We start from the raw sequence: 20,789 nt of genomic DNA on the forward strand, positions 1-20,789 counted from the left end.
ACATCTATTAACGCTCCTTCACAAACCTTGTGCCTTATATCAGAAAAAGCCTACAATTGTATTTTTTTTTAAAAAAATATATCTTTATTTTTGCAAAGGAAGAAACTAAGGGAGGGAGGGAGGGAGGGAGGGAGAGAGAGATTGGAGGATAGTGTGTTCTTTGAATCTGACTCTGCTGAACCACTGCCAAATGCAGGCCGTTCCATTCAAAGGGCTGAGTGAATAAATGAGAATAACATCCTTGGGGACCTTCAGGATCAGTTTACTCTGAAAATGCTCAGCCTCACAAAGGGTCAGAGTCACAAGGTAAATGAAAATGGCTGGGAGGGGACTTTGATGGCCGAAACACTGTAACTGTAGAGGACTTGAAAGAAAATTGTATTTTTTAAAAAGGAGAGGGGAGAGAGAGAGAGAGAAATACTGAGGGGGGTGGGAGACAGCAGGAAGTGACTTGAAGGGGGGTGGAGGCAATTGAAAAATGGTAATCTAGAGAAACTTTTTGTGCTATTTTTTCATATTTACGATTCAAAATTTTGCTACTTAGAACAAGATCGGTCAGTGGTGCCAGTGAGAAAGTTAGAAATGCTTTTCTGCATGACAAGACTTTCTTGGTGTGTGGTTTTTTTTTGGGGGGGGGGGACGACACATACACAAAATGCATGATCTATTACTGAAGATCGGCTGGCTGAGGAGCTATAGGATTCAGTCAAAGCCTCACTATGATGGTGGGATGCCAGAGACAACTGCCACAATGACACTGACAGCACGCCCCAATTCTGCCAGTGGAACATTTCCCCAGCAGAGTCATTCTAGGCCAGTTCACTAATGTCAGAGGAATAGCTGAAAGAATTCAGGTGGGGGTACAAGAAAAGAACCACATCTGCTGATGCTGTGGGGGGGGGAGATGCATATTTTGAAATCCTGGCTGCCCATCTCTGCTGTAAAGCAATGATAGTAGGGCAGGGCAGTGGGCAGGATGGTCTGCTTAACCCCTGCCCACCTGCTGCTTCCTCCCTACAGGGCAAAACATCTGGGCTAAAAAGAAAAAGTGGTGAATGCATGAAGGATTAAGCCCCCTAGCTCCTACTCACTATCCATCCCCTGAAAATTCCTGCCCACAGTTCATACTGGGGAAGACTGCTCAGGCTACCCAGATGTATGCTGGTAGCTTTGGTATGAATCCTGTTTAGCACTGCTGTTTGTCTGATGGAAACTGGAAGAAGGCTGACCAATAAACTATATGTGGGGTGTGTGTTTGTGTGTGTCACACATATGGTGCACATATTTCCCCTTGATAGCGGAAGCATCTTAGAAGTGTTTTGGGGGCACAGAAATTCTATACTGGTCTCCTTATCATAGACACACATACACACACAAATCCAGGACTTGCCAGCATGACACATAACTCTTAGTACATATGGTGGCAAGTGTATGGTCAATGGAGCTGCAATATTATTCAGAAGCTATGGAAGTAAAAGACACAATGGTTCTATCTTCTAAAAATCCCAGCTCTTCATCTTTATTTTCACCAAAAACACAGCAACCCAGACAGGAAATAATAAATAAGCAAAAGGGTTTGTCGAGGACATCAATTGGGTGTGGGGAAATAAAATGCTTGAAAAGCTTTATCACACCATGCACTGCACAAATCAGCCTTCTTCAACCAAGTATTGTCCGGTAGTTTTGGACTACAACTCTCATCAGCCCCAGCTAGCATGCAGATGGGAGTTGTAGTCCAAAACCTCTGGAGGGTGCCAGGTTGGGGGAGGGTGGCACAGATGAAACCTTTGTATTTCTGAATGAGACCAGATTCACTAAATAATTCTGATGGGGAGTCATAGTGACATGCCAAATGCTCATTTTCGCCCATGGGATTCATAAATTCAAGACAAAAGAAAGTGGCCAGTTTTGACCTGGTAATTCTATTACTCACAGTTAGCTCCTATGTCCATTGAAGGAAATGTTACTGTTTACTTCAGCTGCTTTGAAGTGTAGCATGCCTTTTATCTAGGCAGCAATACGTAGACAGATTTGCTCTCCTTATGAGGAAGGAAGTAAAATATGATACAACAGAATATCAGTGACAATATGGCAACATTTCCTTCCATCTCATGCTGGTGGTCACATTACTGGGGCCAAAGGATTTCCACTTTTACATGTTGCATCAAGGAGATGATCATATCAATAATTACAGTAAGTCCAATCCATCAAATCTTGTCAGTACTCACATCCCGTAATATCAGGCAAAAGACTCCTGTGTTTTCTGAGCAATCAAATAATAAGTCACTATGAGATACAAAGAGCTGCTTCAGATGTCACCTGCAGATATGAGACTCCCACCATATAGGCACATGTTGCAGCAAGCTGTGTCCGGTCAGAAATTCCCTTCAGTGTGTCCTTGTTTCAGTACAGCCAGAGTACTGTGGATACATCAATGAACTAAAGAACCAGCACTGGTTCTTTAGAGGTTTAGGTTTGAATATTAGGCACTATCTCTGTTGTCTTTACAGTACCTGCTAAAGACTTTCTTCTTCCAATAAGCCATCTATAAACTATGGAGAAACCAGCAATGTACACACAGTGTTTTAAAATGATTCCATGGCTAAAATGATTCCAGCTTGGTGAAAGAACCAACATTGACTGATTGATTGACATAGCTTGTTGGTGGCGCCATGGACCAGTACTAGTTAAGATGGGTTATCAGGCTACCTCTGTATAACACAGCTTCTTGCATCTTTGATCGCCACCTAAGAACATCATAATACCTCTGCTGGATCAGGCCAGTGGCCCATGTAGCACAGCATCTTATACCCACAGTGGTCAACCAGATGTCCACAAGAAACTTGTAAGGAGGACAGCACTTTCCTTCAGTTTTCAGAACTGATATTAACAAGCCTGTAGTGTCTACAAGTAGTTCAACTGTGGCTTGCTTTGAGCTCGATGTTACATTTTAACTTGAATGAAAATTCCTATGCAGAAATTATATTATGTGAAACAAAGATATTTGGTGCTCTTGCTAATTTACATATCATGCTCTTGCTAATTTACATATCATTCATATATATATATATATATATATATATATATATATATATATGCTTTCGTAGATTTTCACGGGTACAGGAATGCAGGTTTTGGTGTCCTCGGGTGTCTTCCCGTGTAAAAGTTGGGGTGTCTAGGCGACGTTTCGACGAGGTCTCACTCGTCATCTTCAGGCTGGTGCTTTCGGGCTCTGTTCCAGTAACAAGAAGCCGAAAGCACCAGCCTGAAGATGACGAGTGAGACCTCGTCGAAACGTCGCCTAGACACCCCAACTTTTACACGGGAAGACACCCGAGGACACCAAAACCTGCATATATATATATATATATATATATATGACAGACTCCCAAATTTGAAGGAGGTTATTGTACACCAGAATAACAGGTCTTCCTTGGATCTATATAGGATTGGGCCTAGTTTGCTTTAGAATCAGGGCTGACCTCAAATGGATGCATTTCAACATCCCAGAACTTTCCTCACTGCAACATTGACATTCAGGGTTGCAAGGAACTATGAAAAATGTAGCTTCCATGATGCCGAATGTTCCCAGAAACTTAGGGGCATGCATGGTAAGATCCTGCTGGCCATGGATGTCATGGTGCATGCACCTAACAGCTTTTAGGATCAAATGGAAGCCTTGCATAGCTACAAATGTACTTGACTCAGTCTGTGCATAGCTAAAGGGGGCAACAGATAGGTCTGATGTTGGGCTACTGCAGTAGAGGCCCAAATAATAGCAGATACCATTCAGAAACAAGTGCAAAGCCTAGACTATGTTCTTCAATCTGGTTCTTCTGAATTATTTCTGCTGTGAACTGGCATTTCTCCATCTAACATTTGCCAGCACCTCTAACATCACCATCATCACCACCATGAGTGGGCAGGCAAACCAGTAGTTTGCCCATGAACAAATTAAGCGGGGGCTCATCAAGACCAGGCTGACTGGGGATCCTCAAACCCTGAAGCCAGATGTGGCTTCACATCTGTCAGTACAGTGGTACCTTGGGTTACAGACGCTTCAGGTTACAGACGCTTCAGGTTACGGACTCCGCTAACCCAGAAATAGTACCTCGGGTTAAGAACTTTGCTTCAGGATGAGAACAGAAATTGTGCTCCGGCGGTGCGGCGGCAGTAGGAGGCCCCATTAGCTAAAGTGGTGCTTCAGGTTAAGAACAGTTTCAGGTTAAGAATGGACCTCCAGAACGAATTAAGTTCTTAACCCGAGGTACCACTGTAACAGGAACAGACAGAAGTATAATAGTGCTTAGAAGAAAGTGAGGAAAAAGACAGCATCCAATCAGCTGAAGAAAGTGGAAGCTGTAAGGTTTTTCTACGATAATTTAATATATCTGGTTGTACTATATAGTTCGATAGATAGGTAAATTAAAAGAACTAAAAAAATGGCATCAATGAAGTATTTATTTCAATTTTGTGGACCCAACACAGTCTCCACTATTTATTTTTATTAGTAGGCTTGAGATGGTAAATGTAATTCATTAATGAGCAAACTCTGGTTTATTAAAAAAATAGTAGCTGTGAGTTCAGGTCCTGTGGTAATTAGTGCTGGATGCAAGTGGGTTTGTTTTTCCTAATGATATTGGTAAATAATTTATTGACAAGGCAGGTATCCAAGATTTAAAATATATGGTTAGTTTAGATCTGACAACCCAAGTGGTGTCAATAACAGTAGACAAACTGGCTTCTACAACAATCTTGGTTCTTTGGCTCAGCTGTATACCCAGGGTAGTGGGCTAAAACAGGTTATATTTCTTTTTCCAAGTGGCACCATATGTTTTGAATGCCAAGCAAACTTACACATGGAAGAAATAAGAAAAGCCTAACTTAGCTTATTGCCATAGTCAGCACAAACATATGTTTTAAAGTATTCATTTATGGCCTCACCTCCTATGATGATTTTCATATAGAATACTCTTTTGTGAGGTATCTCCCCCCCAACCCCGAATCTTCTAGATTACCTGTCCTCTTCTTCCTGAGCTTTTTGACTGCTTTGCAAACCTTTGCAAATAGAGTTTTAAATTCTGTCCTTTTTGTTTGTTTTGGGACCTCTCAACAAAAATGTCTTAAGGAGATCTGGGAGTCCGGTTGAATTTGATTGTTTAGAAGTCAGCAAACTGAGGGAAGTTTTCTTCTTCACAGTGTACACAAGTTCAGCCTTCAGAGGGCAGCCCAAGGCAGTCAGACAATCCTCACATACCTGGGCAGGCCAACATGTGTTTTCGCTGCAATTTGAGTAGCCCCTTGTTCAGAATATGCTGAAGCAAAAGCTGAAGTTTGAAGCACTCCTCATCTGTCATTGAACTGAAGAGAGCTGAGGCAGCCATATTTAATCAACACCGAAACCTCCTTCTGGGCAATGTTTTGTACTCTCTCCTGCAATATTTTATTCTAAGCCATTTCCCAGACGGCATTATTGATTCATGTCGTTGTCTTCCACATGGCACTGAGCACTTATGCAACATGATACCTAGCTGCCCGTTCGCTTTCTGGGCATGACTTCATAACAAAACAACAACAATAAAAAGTGAGATGACTATTGTGTAACCTTTAACCAGGCTGAAAATCATGTGGAACACAATTCACAAATATGTATGTCTGTAGGCTGTATTCATTTTCTAGATAACATTAAAATGGGGCATGTGAGCATTGAATCCTGAACATCTAGAAAATGCCTAGGCAAATGTGGTGGGAGCTGAATGTCTGGGAGAGTGTAGAAGCCAAAATAGCTGTTGCAACTGATTTGGGGATTTGACCACATGTTTGTTGAATTGCCCCAGGTGTTATACATTGTGACACAACATAATTTGTGCCAGATCCTTGAGAAATGTGTTTAATAGTTAATAGTTTAATAGTTATTGTCTCAAGAGCTGTCTGAAGTCAAAGTAGAATTTTCCAGATTTTGCTCAGGCATACATAGGTTTTCCCATGTTTTTCAATTTTCTCATAACATATATAAATACTATATAGGAAAGATGACACCTTTGATTAATGCAAAGATCGTTCAGAACAGACAGCAAAACGGTTGTCCATGTGGGCACTGTGATCATCTGCAAGGGATTCTGATAGGCAGGGGTTATGTTGCCAGCCTTCATGTCATGTTTGCAGACAACTTTGTAGTGCAGAGTTGGTCTGCCAATGGGCCTGGTGCCTGAACCTAGCTCCCCATAGAGCATGGCCTTGGGGATCCTGCCATCTTCCATTCTGTGGACATGTGAACATGGTAGGAATGTGGGCTTGGGAGGGCACATCTTTGTTTGAGACTCTGTCCTGCCATATGATGCTCAAAATCTTCCTGATGGAAGGCACTGAGGTGTCACTGAGGTGGGTGTAAGTTGCCCATTACTCACTTCCATGAAGCAGCGTGTTCAACACACAAGCCTGATAGACCTTCCTCTGAGTATTTGTTGTTCGCATCAAATACCCTTTTGGAGAGGCGAGCCATTGTTGTAGATGCCTTGCCAAAATGCTTGTCCAGATTTGCATCAATGAAGAGGCTGCTGGTTATGGTGGAGCCCAGGGAGCAAAATCATCTGCCACCTCGAGTGTGGGGTCACCAATGCTGGTGCATGGAGTGTTGGCAATGTCCTGACCCAGGATGTTCTTCTTCTTCTTCTTCAGGCTGGTGGTGAGGCCAAACTCCATACAGGCTTGGGCAAAACAGTTAATGAATCTCTTTAGGCAGCGGTTCTCAACCTGGGGGTCCCCAGATGTTGTTGGACTACAACTCCCATCATCCCTGAGCTCTGGCCTTGCTAGCTAGGGGTGATGGGAGTTGTAGTTCAGCAACATCTGGGGACCCACAGGTTGAGAAAGGCTGCTCTAGAGGTTCCTTGGAATGTGCTGTCAAGGCTGTGTCATTTGCAAACATCTTCTCTCAGACAGGAACCTGCCACACTTTTGTCTTGGAGTGAAAACCTCCTAGGTTGTACAGACTCCTGTCACTTCTTGAATGGAATTACACATCATTGTTATACTACAGACAGGACACCCTCCCAGAATATCTTGCAAAAATGTGTAGCTGAGACTTTTTTTCCAATTATTCTTATTTATTTACATTGTTTCACAATATAGGGTTCAAAGAAAGCTGAAGCTTTTCTTGCAGCATTTTAAAACGTTAGCCATGCTACAATGTAAAGTTTACAAAAACCAAACAAATCCAGCTTTTCCTCTCTGGAAGAAAATCATTTTTACATATCTGTTTTCCCTCTGCATTATGAAGGCACTGAAATATTAGCCTGGCAACGAAATGTTTTTGTAACTGTGAGAGTTTAATTCATGGAAGAAAACCAAGTGTCCTTGAAAACACTTGAGAGGATGTGTGTCACACACAATTTGCAGTTTTAGTGATTCCAGCAACTGGAAACAGCATACAGCATACAGATTTTAAACACACACACACACATACACACACCCCAAGTAAAATAAGACACCAGCAGAAGTCTTTGCTGTTATAGCAAAGTAAAATGTATCTTTACTGTGCAATAGAGAAGGATAAGTACTACAATCAAAATAAAATGCAGCAAATAAAATCCTAAAAACAAGTGTCTATGAAACGGTCATGAAGAAATCATACAATGCAGCATCAATCAATAATCAGCCAGCTAACCAGTTAAACTTCATGGTTAATTACTAGCCCTGAGCACTCTCAAGGAGAGAGAAAAACCTCATCAGGTTCCAGAAAACATTTTATTTTGAATAAATGTTCTATCCCAGTTTTTGGCAAGATATTTTAGGCTACCAGGCCCATCAGCCCCAGCCAGGAGCTGTTGCTGGCTGGGGCTAATAGGAGTTGTGGTTCAAAACATCTGGAAGGCATCAGGCTGGCATAGGCTGTTCTGTCCCAAGAATCTTGGGGTTTTCTCCCTTCTGCAGAACTGCTGCCGTGTGATTTCTTGTGTCCCTTTATCCTGGAATGTGAAGAAGTTAAAAGGTGTCTATATTTTAAAATTGCCAGCATGTGTGAAAGCCATGACTACCAGGAGCCTTTCTGAAGCAGTTTCCTCAAGTGGCACTCTGGGAGGGGTGGTAGATTTAAATCTGGGTGCTGTGCTTGCCTTCTTGCCTCCTGCAGGCTTGCTTGTGGTGGCAATGCCTTGTCCTCTTTTGGACAGTTCCTTCATGCTTGTAGATTCTCTTCTATCCTTCATTCAGGACAGCACTCCTCTCACCCTTGCTTCTTCACCCCACTCCCTCAAAAAAATGCCTCCTCTTTCCATTCTGCCAACTGACACTTCTCTCACTTTTGCACCGAATTCCCCCAGAAGAACCATCAACTTTGTTGAGTGTTTTGGATGCTATTCTCTGTTGCACAAAAAATAGCTATTTAGATGTCCAAAAATTTTAATAGGTTATTTTTTGATAATTTTGGAAAAACGTATGTAAGGATTTAAAAAAGTGAAAGGAAAACACTTTGTCTCTTTCTGGCTATATAGCAGTAATTGAAACACGGTGTCCAAAATGTCTTACCTTTTTCAAACTTTACCTTTATTGGCATATGCATAAGGTTCCACTCATTTGGGAAACCCAAATGGGGGCATGACAAAAAGAAAGAATGAAAAACAGGTGGGGAAAAGTGGGCAGAGGAGAGGTTAAAAAGCCACTCTACATATTTGACTTTGGCCCATGTGAGCCTAACATGGTTTAGGAACAGGGCCATAGCTAGGGGGTGGTGAGGTGGACCCCTGCCAGGGGTGCAGGTGAGGGTGTGTGTGCAAAATCAGCTTAAAATATGTCCATAAATATGTCTATAAATAAAAATATCAATTATTGCCTCATAAGAAAAGGTTTTAAATAGAGGGTGAATTGAAGGGGGGTTGGAGGAGAGGCAGAAAGAAGAGCTAATTTGTCCATGGCTAGGGGGCGCAATCTGGACAGATCTGCCAGGGGCACAAGATCACCTAGCTAAGGCTCTGTTTAGGAAGCAGTGGTTCGTCTGCCACAGACTCTTCTTCCACCTTTCATAGAATGGCTCTGATTGTCTCTTCTATTCTCAGTACAAATTTATGGGAAATTACAGGACACACTGGCTTATACCAAGATCCTGAACACAAACAAAATATTGTGGCATGAGTTACTTGGGAACAGCAAAAGGCATGCTGCATAAAACTATTTGGAGAGGTTATAAATTAGGTTTTTAAGAAAAGAGGATTGCCTCATCTTCATGTTATTTTCCTTTGATGAGATTGCGTCAAATAAATCCAGCAAATTTCAGCAGAAATGCCGGATCAGAGAGTGAGTGAGAGCGAAAGATGCCAAAGGGGAAAAAAGAGCCAGATGAAAAATGCACAAATTGGAAGAAAATAAAATAATTCATAGGTTGCCACTTATGTTATTATGCAGATTACACTTGTTCCTTTTCTGAGTTATGAATTCTCCATGCATGGCTCCACAGTTTGCCACAGGCAGCTGAGAGCTATTAATGGACCACAACATCTGTTTCAGCAACAGTGGTTCCTTGGTTAATGAAACTAATTAAAAAGAAATCCAGAATAAAATCTCACGATCCCGCATATCTCTGTATAAATATGGCAACAGTTGAGATAATGATAAAATTCATATGGCTAAAATTATGAACACACTATCATGGGGGATATTAAAACCTCCTTTGGACTATTCTTTAGCACTCTGATAAAATGCTGAAATGAGTTAATTCTTAAGAACTTCCCCTCTCCTCGCTCCATATGTGCCCCACACCCTCCCCAAATCTGCTCTGAAGGTTTGGGGGGATGGAAAACCGGAAGAGATGGGGGGCAGAAGGAGGAGATAAGGGTAAGTTCTGTTGCATAAATAGAAATGTGTGCACCATTGGGAGAGTTAGTTAGATAGCACCCCATATCTTACACAACTTAAACATGCACACATAAGACAGACTCATCCATTAGCTAAAGAAAAACCCAAGGTTTTCAGAAGTATGAAAAACATTAGGGAGGAAAACCTGAAGGAGGACCCCCCCCCCCAATAAGCCCAAGGAGGACTGAGTGTGCTCAGTAGGCAAGGCATACTGACTCATTATTGGGGGTGGGAGAGAGACAAAACCCAGGTAGAAGCAGAACTGGAATGGATTTTGCTGAAAGAAGGCACAGCTGCTTGGCTAGAAGACCGAGCAGCAGTACCCCAAACTGCAATGTTTGTTGCCAGGCCCCACTGGTTCCCTCTATTTCATTTGGTGAGGGCCATTGCTTGTGGAGTCAACATGGCATCGTCCATGCGCAAAAGAGAGATTTCTGCAGGCTTGAGGCAACCTCAAAGTTTTCAGAAGTACATGTTCTTTGGAGGAATCACCCGCCACCAGCCCTAAAAACAAATGTGGAATGGGCGTGCTCAGTAGCTAGAGATTGTTGACTTGGTTGTTGGAGGGGGGATGCAGAAAACCAGGTGGGATGGAAGGGCTGGAATCCAAAGCAAGAAGTACTTCATACTGCAACATTTTGGACATTCACTTCAATAGAGGATGTAGTCATGCATGCACTCTCTTTGATACTCCTTTATTATGTTGATTGTGGAGGCCGTATGTCAGGCATAGGCAACCTCGGCCCTCCAGATGTTTTGGGACTACAATTCCCATCATCCCTGGCCACTTGTCCTGTTAGCTAGGGATCATGGGAGTTGTAGTTCCAAAACATCTGGAGGGCCGAGGTTGCCTATGCCTGACATATGTGCAGGAATACATATACAAATCACTTGTGTGCCTTTGTCCCATTTACAAAATAATAATAATAATAATAATAATAATAATAATAATAATAATAATACAGAGACTTGTGGCATGTTTAACACCAGCACATTTATCATGACAAGGTTTCTTGGCCTACTCAACAGATTTAATATGGCACTGATTTTTCTGGACCAGAGGCCACTCATCAGATGCATGATCAGGCAGGCTTTGACCTCCAAAAGCTGAATCCATAATAAAAATGTTAGGCTTTAAAGTGCTATGAGTTTCTTCGTTGTTTTTGTTGCTGCAGATTAACCTGGCTGCCCCTCTGGAAGTGGCTTTGCTTTGGTGGCTCTGTATTCAGAGCACATGACTGGTACTAAGGGATAAGGCAATATAGGTTGCACCTAGCATGATAAGAAATTATCCAAAGAACCTGCCCGGACACAGCATGCTTTTCCTTGCAAGATGTTTTCTATTCCACTGGACTCCCTGCTCAGTGCTGGAGATGGGCTGGGCCTGAATTCTATGCCACAGCATTCCAAAGACAAACAAGGAAACGGGTAACTTTACCCTTGGCTGGAAAATGTGGAGGCTGGGTGTGTGGTGCCCAAATGAATTACTCAAAAATGATTGCCTGGGACTGGGCCAAGTATTATCTCACCAGGCTTCAGCACTCACTGCAGTGGCATGACAGGGACAAACTACAGTAACCTGAGAAAGAGATAAGAGTCTGAGAGTAGTGAGAATGCTTTTAAGCTGTGCAGTAGGTGTTGGGTCTCTGCTTTGTTCTTGCTTCCCAAACCAGAAGAAGAAAATCAACCTGCTTGTGCAATCTTGTGGTAAATTAGATCAGCGTTTAGGCAATTTCTTCACCGGCAATGCTTTTGAAAACGAGGCTGTGATTAATGCAATGAGATTTTAAAGCCTGCCCAGTGGCAAAGGTTCTGAGCAGGGAAGATATGGAAGCAGCATGGCAGGTCTTGCTGAGACCCAGTCATTCTATCTACCCATTTCACCCTTTCCATGTAGCAGCAGAGAAAACGGAGTGTGACTCCTGCTTGGTTTACTTTGGCTTGGCAAGCACTACTAGGAAGGCCAAAAGGAATCTGAGAGATTCTCATGCCACTCCCTCTACTGCATTTGTGTGTCCCTCCATTTGGGAAAGTTCCCAGTGGCCTCTGTATTGTCATAGGGCCCCTGGGGCGATCTCCTTTTCACTGACGGGTGGATAGCGCCTTGTGGCTAAGTGAGAGGCAATGCTACTTTGCAAGCTTCTTCTGTACCTGCTAGCTTTGCTCCGCTGGGTTTACACAATGATGCAGGACCATTGATGCATCATTCCCAATGAGAGGGGCACCCAATGGCAACTTACAGATCAAGCGTTGACATTCTTGTGCTCTCTTTGGGCATCAAAAACACTAGATTCTTCTGCCTGGTGATGCCAGCATGCCCAAGCTGTTGGAATATCATTGCCAAAATGCCGGCACTGAAGCACTAAAGTATACCCAGCCATTAATAAAACAGGTAAAATATGACTAATATGAGCCCATTCAACACACACACACACACATTCTTCCTCTTACCATATCTCAAGAAGAAGAAAACCTAACAAGTTCAGACTGTAGGGGAATGGAAGTATTTAACTTTAGAGGCAGCCATCAAGAACATCTCTGGATGTGCTATTCATGTCCTGGTTTGGTTCACAGAAGACGTCTTTCAAAAGCCTATTCAGTCTGAGAAACTGCAGTGCAATTGTTATGCATACCAAGCTCAAGAGTTGTAAATACATATTCTGATGTTGTTTACACACTAAAATAATCTAGATTAGTCTAATGAAGGTACAAATGGAAAATAAATATACAGACTTGCTAGATACAGAGGCTTCAAAATACGTTTTTTGCCAAGTTATGTAACTAAAGATTAATCAGACAGATTAGGGGAAATTGGACTTTCCTAAATGGGCCAGGCCTTGATACCCACGCCCAGGGTGGACTTTGGTCTTTCAAATTTCAGTGGCACCCTGTGCAAGGCCAAAATTCACCTACCCCACCTCTCACTTTCTGTTCTGCTCAACTCACTACGTCCTAGTTGTGACGCCCTGCAGAGCTCCCTAGGCTCAGCACCCAGGACAACGGAACTGGTCGCACTGCCCTAAATCTTCCTCTGCCCACGCTTGCCCATTGATTGAAATAATAATGACATTATTGCCACCCATTCTAAAGTTTGGACCTATGAGAGCTCAGCAAGCTTACTGGACCATGAGGAATAAGCTTCCTTGGACATAGTTTGAACCAGTGCTTATGGAAGTCCCAGCAATAAAATGTATTCTTAATAGTAAAGACTGTGTTTTCGTATGAGAGCTCATTCCTGGATTGAGTGTGGTAAGAGCAGAAGGGAGAGTGTGCAGAGAACTTTCTATAGACTGCTGAGCGTCTGAAAGAGTGCATAACTATCTCAGTCAACTCTTCTTGATGTAACATAGCAACTGGACCCCACTCAACTTTGCTGCTCCTCTCAGTACCACTGGTGCTTCTATTTTATGTAAGAGAATCTCTGCAGGCAGGAGCTTTTGCTTAAAGTGTTAATCTTCTGTCAATCCCTCGCTTGGACCAGAATATTATTCAGGCAGCATTGAAGCTCCCCTACTGTCCTGTCTGGAATGTTCACATTTGAAGTGTAATATTACCTATGCAAGGCAGCCTACCAAAAGTCATTATTAACTTATCTAATTATGAAAATGGTATCTTCCATTCCAAGCCCTGGCTTTAAATTCTTCTTAAAAATAATAATAGAGTATTCTGTTGATTTCATCAACCTCTTATAAACGGCAGTTGCTGGAGAATAGAAGTGGGGATAGTTCTGTTGCCCTCATATGCTGCTTGTGGGCTTCTCATAGGCATCTGGTTAGCCAGGTGTGAGAACAGGATGTTGGACTAGATTAGTCTTTGGTCCGATCCAGCAGAGCTCTTCTTACATTCCTATGCATTGAGAAATACAGTAGAGATTATGCCACACTTCTGTTTTCCCCCTGCTTTCTCTGTGATGCTGATGACAGAGTGATACTACCATTGTGTGGGAAGAATCTGTAGCTGAAATGAATCTCTCTGCTGCTGAAAATTCTTCTCAGAATTTTCCTTTGCCAAATCTTATTGTTGAATATGCTCTAGGTTGATACACCATCACCCACTGAGAATGTGCTGTAGAACATTCCCAGCATTCAGCTGAAGCTGTGCATTGCAGAAGAGAAGCAGTTGTGGAGAGGATTTGGGAAGGTTCATCAGGCTCTTCCAGATGACCTGCTTATTGAACGTTCATAATCATTTGCTTGTACAAAGCTTACCTGGCGGCTTGATTATTTATTTATTTATTTATTTATTCATTTATTTCACATAAATTACATACCACTTAATTATTAAAGAAACCCACCTCAAAGTGGTTTATATCCCATCTTTACTGAACATTCACTATGGTTTATTTGCAGGGCATTTATTAGATTGTGAACATTCACCCTGATTTGCTTGGAGGGTGTTTACACATCTTCCTGTTAGTGATTTTCTCATTGCACACTTCTCAAAGGCTTTTCCCATCACTTTCCAAACTGCAATAAGTCCATTTCTTTTTCAGTGTGGATTTACTGAACTAAGTTGACAGAGCCCTTTAAGCCGCTTTAATTGCACAAACCTAAAGCTCTGGTATGCGCTCGAACCTTTCTCACAAAATAGTGACAGTTACTGGTTTTCCATTTGGGAGCCTCTGATCAGTTTCCAAATACCAAGGGCTGCTCAGAATATGGCTTATGAACCACTGGTATATTATATCTAATAGCATTTTATAGTTGATAGCATTAAATACATAACATGCAGTGGTATATAGCACTGAACAGCATTTTGTATACAATGGGAAACCATGGATATTTGACAGTATGTGACAGTTGACTGCTTATGAGATTTGACATTTGAAGCCCACAAAAATGACAGCTGTCTAGAGATGCCCAACTTATTGTCAGGTAAAAATAGTTGCATTCAAGATGCAAGTTAAATTAGTGAGAGATACCCAACACACACAAATACACAGTCACAATTTAATTTGGCCATAAATATTTTCCAGAATGAAAATCAAATAGACACCTAAAAGCACAACCCTAAGCATGCCTACCAAGATGTCAGCTTACCTTCAATGGTCGGGTGGCATTGCCACCTGGCCACAGGCCTTGTCAGCCAGCTGGCAGCCAGCTGAGGAGGATGGCAGGCCTGTCTGCAGATTAGCTAATGGCAGGCAGATCTGGATCTGGGATTCCCCAGGGGGTGACCCCAACCAGCCCATGGGCGTAGTAAGTTACACTAAGTTCAATGGGACTTACTATAAGATTGCAACACACTTACCTGGGAGTAAGTCCCTTTTAACTCAATAGGATTGCAGTTAAAGTAAAAGAAAGAATAATGGTATGATTTGCAAATATTCTTTCCAGAACCAGCCACAGCAATTATGCTTTGCTTCAGCAGACTGTTTCATTAAGTTACTTATGTTAATTTCATAAATATTTAGAGCATTTCAATATATATGGGTGGGTGGGTGTCAGTGGGTGCAAATTTCTTAAAGAACAAAACATTGAGAAAATGAGAAAAACAACTGCCCCCCACAAACATATACTTAAATATAAATAAAGGAATCACAACTTTATTTCCCTTTGGGAATATAATGGCAAATCTTTCTGTCTTTCTGTCTGGTTCTGTAGATTGTAGTAGTGAAGAATGTATCCCTGCAGGAATGCTAGCATTGTATCACACAATACGCATGGATACCAGAGCCATTTCAATCCACGGGGGTCACATCTGGCTCTACATTTTTTGTTCTTTCCCCCATTTTTCTGGAAACCAGAGTTCCAAAACAAGAACTTATTTCACCCATAACCCAGGGACTTTAGGCAAACTGTGAGTCCCAAAACACAGTATGCCCGAAGTCTGTGTGTTATGGGTGTAATAAGTTCTGAATTTCCAATTGGAAGTGGATTTCCATTCCCTTGCCTTACACTCCCAGTCTCATAAGGACATGCCTTCCCTAACTTTAATGGGACTTATGCAGGCAGAGTTTCCTTCAGATTTTCCCTAATGTGGTTACTCAGAAATTTTCAGGATTTTTCTTTCTTTCTAGAGCTTTCATTTCATTTATAAAAAAAAGTTTTAATTCACTATTGTTAAAAAGAAGAGAGGAATGAGCCCCTTCAGCTTAAGGCTATTTAATGCTGTTCCTTAATTTTTTAAAAAAAATAAAATGGGTGATTATCTTTAAGGGGGGGACCTTTGCTTCACTGCTGCCCATTTATGTCCTTCCTTCATCCTTGGTGGCCCTCTGGTTTCTTAGACAAAGGGCCTCAATGTGCTATATATGCCTCCTCCTCTTAATGCGAACCAGCAGCCGAAATTACCTGTGTGACCTTTCCCATGAGCGTGAGGAGAAATCTCTCCTGGAGTGAGATAAAGAAATTAGGTCTTCATTCTTCCATGGTTTACTCCTAGGAATGCTTCTTGGCTGGATGCTAAGAATAAGCCAGTTATTGAAAAGGGGCGCTGGGAAGCTGACAAGCATGGCTAAGCTGAGTAGGGAAATTTGATGAGGAAATAAGATGCTTTGTAGATCAGTGTGTAGTGATTAGTCTTTTGAATGCTAGGATTATTATATAAGCAAAAAGAGAGGGGGTGCTTATTGTAACTGACAGCTTCCACTTATACAGGTATTCTTCCAACTAATGAGAAGCATAATGGACTATTTGTTTATAAATCTTAGCCCATAACCCCCCCTACCTTTTCCTCAGGCCAATTAAGTGGGCTGGAAAGCTTGAGACAATGATATTTCAAAGAAGAACCCACCCTCTGGCTGCCTTTCCCCAAATGCTGGAATCGCAGTAGTAAGACTAACAACAACTGCAGACAAATCAAAAACTCATTTCTTATTACTTGCATTCTTCTGTGATCACAGAATATAAAGAAGACACATGGCATTTATAGTTCAAAAGAAAAGGCCTGAAGCCCGAGGGTAGATTTGCTTGTACCTTTAGCATAAATAACATTTCTTCTTTCTTTCCTTTCTTTTGTGTGTATAAGCACTCCAAAGAAAATCCTTCGCTGTAAACATCCATCAATTTAGGTCTATAACTAAGGGATGATCAACTAGAGAGCTGGAAACCGGCTTTGTACCCCAACTTGGTATGGAAGAATCTGTCAATTTTCAGTTCTCTCAGTTTCTCATTTTTCCAGTCAAAAACACAGTTCCCCACACTTCTGCAGCAATTTGTATTAAAAAAAATCTTCATGAAAATTCTTCAGCACTTTAGTAAGAAGGTCTCTCTTAATTAACACATTTTTATACACGGTTTTTGACGAATGTAATATTTTTCCAAGCAATTTTGCTAATATATTGTGTTTTGTATGCTATTTTAACAAATATATTCATTTCTATACAAATTTCACCTAAGACGTGCATTATTTGTGAACACTGGTCGATTGGTGAACAGCATCACAAAATTCGGATAAGTGTGAACTTCGAAGGAGGGTTGCGTTTCAGATCTCCTATTGTTTCGGAAAATGTGAATTTGACAGATTCAGCTTTGAATGAAAATGGTATCAAATTTCGCTCCCATCCGTAACCCCAACGCACTTTATTTAGCCCCAATGGCCATACTAAATTTTAACTTAGGGATATTAATTTTTTTACTCAGACTCATTCATTTGTAACAAGTACACCATACACATGTCCCTGTGCTGCTGTCTTCTGCTGATTTGCCTCAAGGAGAAGATCTTTCAGGAAGCACATTCATATCCAATAGAGCTGTGCTAAATATTATCTAGTGTTGATTTTTGGCTATAATACTAGCGGGTAGGTCATTTAAGGAGGGTGTTAATTTAGCATACATTTAAAGGCAAATCTTATTACACTGGCACTTTCTGAAACAATATGTGAACCAAAACACACCCATTCTTTGCAAACCATACTTCTCTAAATTTTGCTTAAAATGGGGGGCGCCCTTTGCGTGGACGTGCACAGCCCTAGATCTGGAGCGGCCCCATCAGCATAGGCTTGGCTTCGCCTTTCCTCAGGTGGGATACCTGGAGGTCTCCACCTACCTCAGTCAGTTGTCCAATCCCACCTGGGGGAAGCGTTGCCAAGGAGACCAGGCCAGGTAGGGGAGGGATTACCTGCCCACACAATAGAGGGAGGATCTTACCTGGGAATCCTCACTTGGCTCCAGAGCTTCTCCCACCCTACCCACCCTCAGTTAATGTCTTATTTTGCAGGTTAACTTTTCTTCATAGGTTTTGCAGGTTAACTTTTCTTCACAGGTATGCAGGCGCTGCTACATTAAGGTCGCTGTTAAAGGGCCGGAAAGGAATTTCCCTGCATTGGCAGGTTTCGCCTTTCCTGTAGCAAAACGTCACAACTTTGGCGGTATCAGGCCTTGGGCGGAATCCTTTAGTCCATCTTCCTCTTTGCGGCGGCGATACCAGGGTTCCCCGTTAAAGGGGTTTCTGAAGGGAGGCTTTGACCATACGCCGAAAGGTCATCATTGCTCTCCCCTGTGGCGGTGGAGTAACGGGGGCGGCTATCTCTGCTTGAACATATGTTCTCCAGAGCCGGCCCATCCCCCCCACACACACTGGATAACCCTGAAGCTCCCTAGGTCCCGGGCTGGGGACTGGGGAGGGAGAACGCCCAATGCCTGAGCCAAGGTCTACGCACATTTGAAATTTAATAAAGTTGTGGCCAATTTAATCCCATAGCACGTTGTCTTGAGTCGTTATTGCACATGACGGGGGGGACCACTCGGGATCTGGGGACTCCGCCTGTCCACGCAGTGCAGTTCTCCAGCCAACTAATGTGTACAAAAATGCACATACCAGGGGATATCCGCACATGGGGGAATATGAGAGGAGCCAGTCAACAGCAAATCACACCAAGCCAACTGGAGCTAACTCTTTATTAGCAAATACAGTCATACCTTGGGTTAAATATGCTTAGGGATGAATATTTTCGGGTTGCGCTCCACGGTGACCTGGAAGTAACAGAGTGCGTTACTTCCAGGTTTCGCCGCTCGCGCATGCACAGACGCTCAAAATGACATCACGCGCATGTGCGGAAGCAGTGAATCACGATCCACGCATGCGCAGATCCGTGGACGTGGGTTGCATTCACTTCAGGATGTGAACGGGGCTCTGGAACGGATCCCGTTCGCATCCAGAGGTACCGCTGTAGGATCTGCACAAGAATGTCAAACGTAATGAGCGCAACAACTCAGGTCTTGCCCCCATGGATCAGTTGCTGAGACTAAAGATCCCCACATCCCCATAGCCTTCTTTGTCTGCTCCTCTCCAGGCTTTTCTCAAAGCAATCAGATTTTGTCTGCATGCCTGTCTTTTTTTGCTCCTGCTTCATGTGTCTCCTGGTTCTGGGAAAGGAGCTTGTCACAGCAGCAGGAGAAGGAGACACCTGTGCCTCTTCACAAGTCTAACCCATCTCTGCCTCTCAGCTTCCCTCCCCTCCTGCTTCTGTTTCTGCCTCGGATTCTGGACTTTTCTCTGCCACTCTCCCCACTCACTAAGCCCTGTTACCCCTTTAGCTTCCAACACCTCCTCTTCCCAGTCTTCTCCCTCTGACCACTCAACGTTGTCCCTAGGTTCTGAGCCTTCCTCCCTTGGGGGTTCCCCAGCTGGTGTCTCCCACAATTCCTTCGTATGCAACTGGTCCATGATGTACTATTATTTTTAGAAACGCTCACCATGAATGCCTCCCATGTTCTCTTATAACGGCTTTGCAGCCCACTTGAGAGGTGCCAGAACTGAGTTCTGGTGAGTTCTAGCTGGAAAAAAAAAAAGCCCTGATGGCATTATTAGTGCAAAATGCATTATATCAGGGGAAACTGCTTTGGAACACTGTGATAGGAATTTGCACTAAAATGTGGAGATTTGAACATTTTGTACTATGTCTTAAAGAAGTTCACAAGGATCAAATTTCAGAACTTTTGATGTAGAATGAAGATTTGAAAAGACCTAAGGCCTAAACGAAGCATCTGCTAAGGAAGACTGTTGCTTTGGTGCTGCTTGCCAAGTCAACCAGGAGTGTTTTTGTTAACTTTGGAGTTTAACTAGCAGAAACTACTATTACAGACAGCTTGTATGTCCTAAAGTTACATTTCTTTTTTCTATTAAAGTGCAGTCAAATATGTGTTCAATACTGCATTCATCTGGCTTCTGTAACTCTCGTGTGCTTTCAGCATTGTTATATTATCTCCAAAGATTGAAGCTTTATTTTGGCCCTAAGAGATGTTGTGTTGTTCATAGGATTCCTAATTCTGTGTTGCTGTTTTTATTTCAGCACATGATGCCAAAGAACTGAATACAAACCCACAGGCTGTTTGGTTTTCAGACATGGACTCAAATCTGTTTGTGCTTAGACCAATCTACGATGAGAAATAAAATCTGTGTTGCTTGACATGTGCATCACATTCATCTTTGTATTTAAGCCATGAGAATACATTTCCACAAGTGACAGAGATAGTGCAAGAAGAGGGGATTGTTTTGTATCACACGTGAAAATGATCAGTGGTTTCTTCAGACATGCTGCCTCGTAGGACAGCAGCCTGCAGCCCCACACAAAGGAAATTCAATCCGCTCAACAGCTAATTAAAAAAGCATTACCTTTCCCCAGCGCTGACCTCCAGCAGTGAAAAGGATAAAGATGGGTATCTGTCAATCATGTTTACCTAACAAACTCTGGCACAATATTGTGATGAACAGACAGATCTAAAAAAGGATGGATGATATCGCTCAGAACTCCAAGGTACTCTTAATACCACGTTTAAAGAAGACCTCATCAGTAATTTGAAACCTTCAGCTTGCATGCCAGGGATACACCAGAGCTAAATTTTGCTCAGTCCTGCAGAGAGTAAATATACAGAGTGAGACAGGAACACTTTGGACGTTTGAGGAAAGCAACAGATCCCTTGCACGTGGCACTCATTTGCAGTTCTATTTCCCTTTCTCGAGACACATCCATATGGGATATTATTCCAACTAGTCTT

General features: G+C 42.4%; 1 long non-coding RNA gene across 1 annotated transcript; it reads left to right on the forward strand.

Moving 5' to 3' along the window:
• The first annotated feature begins 225 nt into the window (after positions 1–225).
• On the forward strand, positions 226–20,200 carry LOC309338654. Its single transcript, XR_014154998.1, has 2 exons — positions 226–306; positions 20,084–20,200. It is a non-coding gene; the product is annotated as an uncharacterized lncRNA (long non-coding RNA).
• The last annotated feature ends 589 nt before the right edge of the window (positions 20,201–20,789 follow it).

The sequence above is a fragment of the Podarcis erhardii genome, assembly GCF_964252035.2.
Source record: "Podarcis erhardii genome assembly, chromosome: 3".
NCBI classification, from domain to species: domain Eukaryota; kingdom Metazoa; phylum Chordata; class Lepidosauria; order Squamata; family Lacertidae; genus Podarcis; species Podarcis erhardii.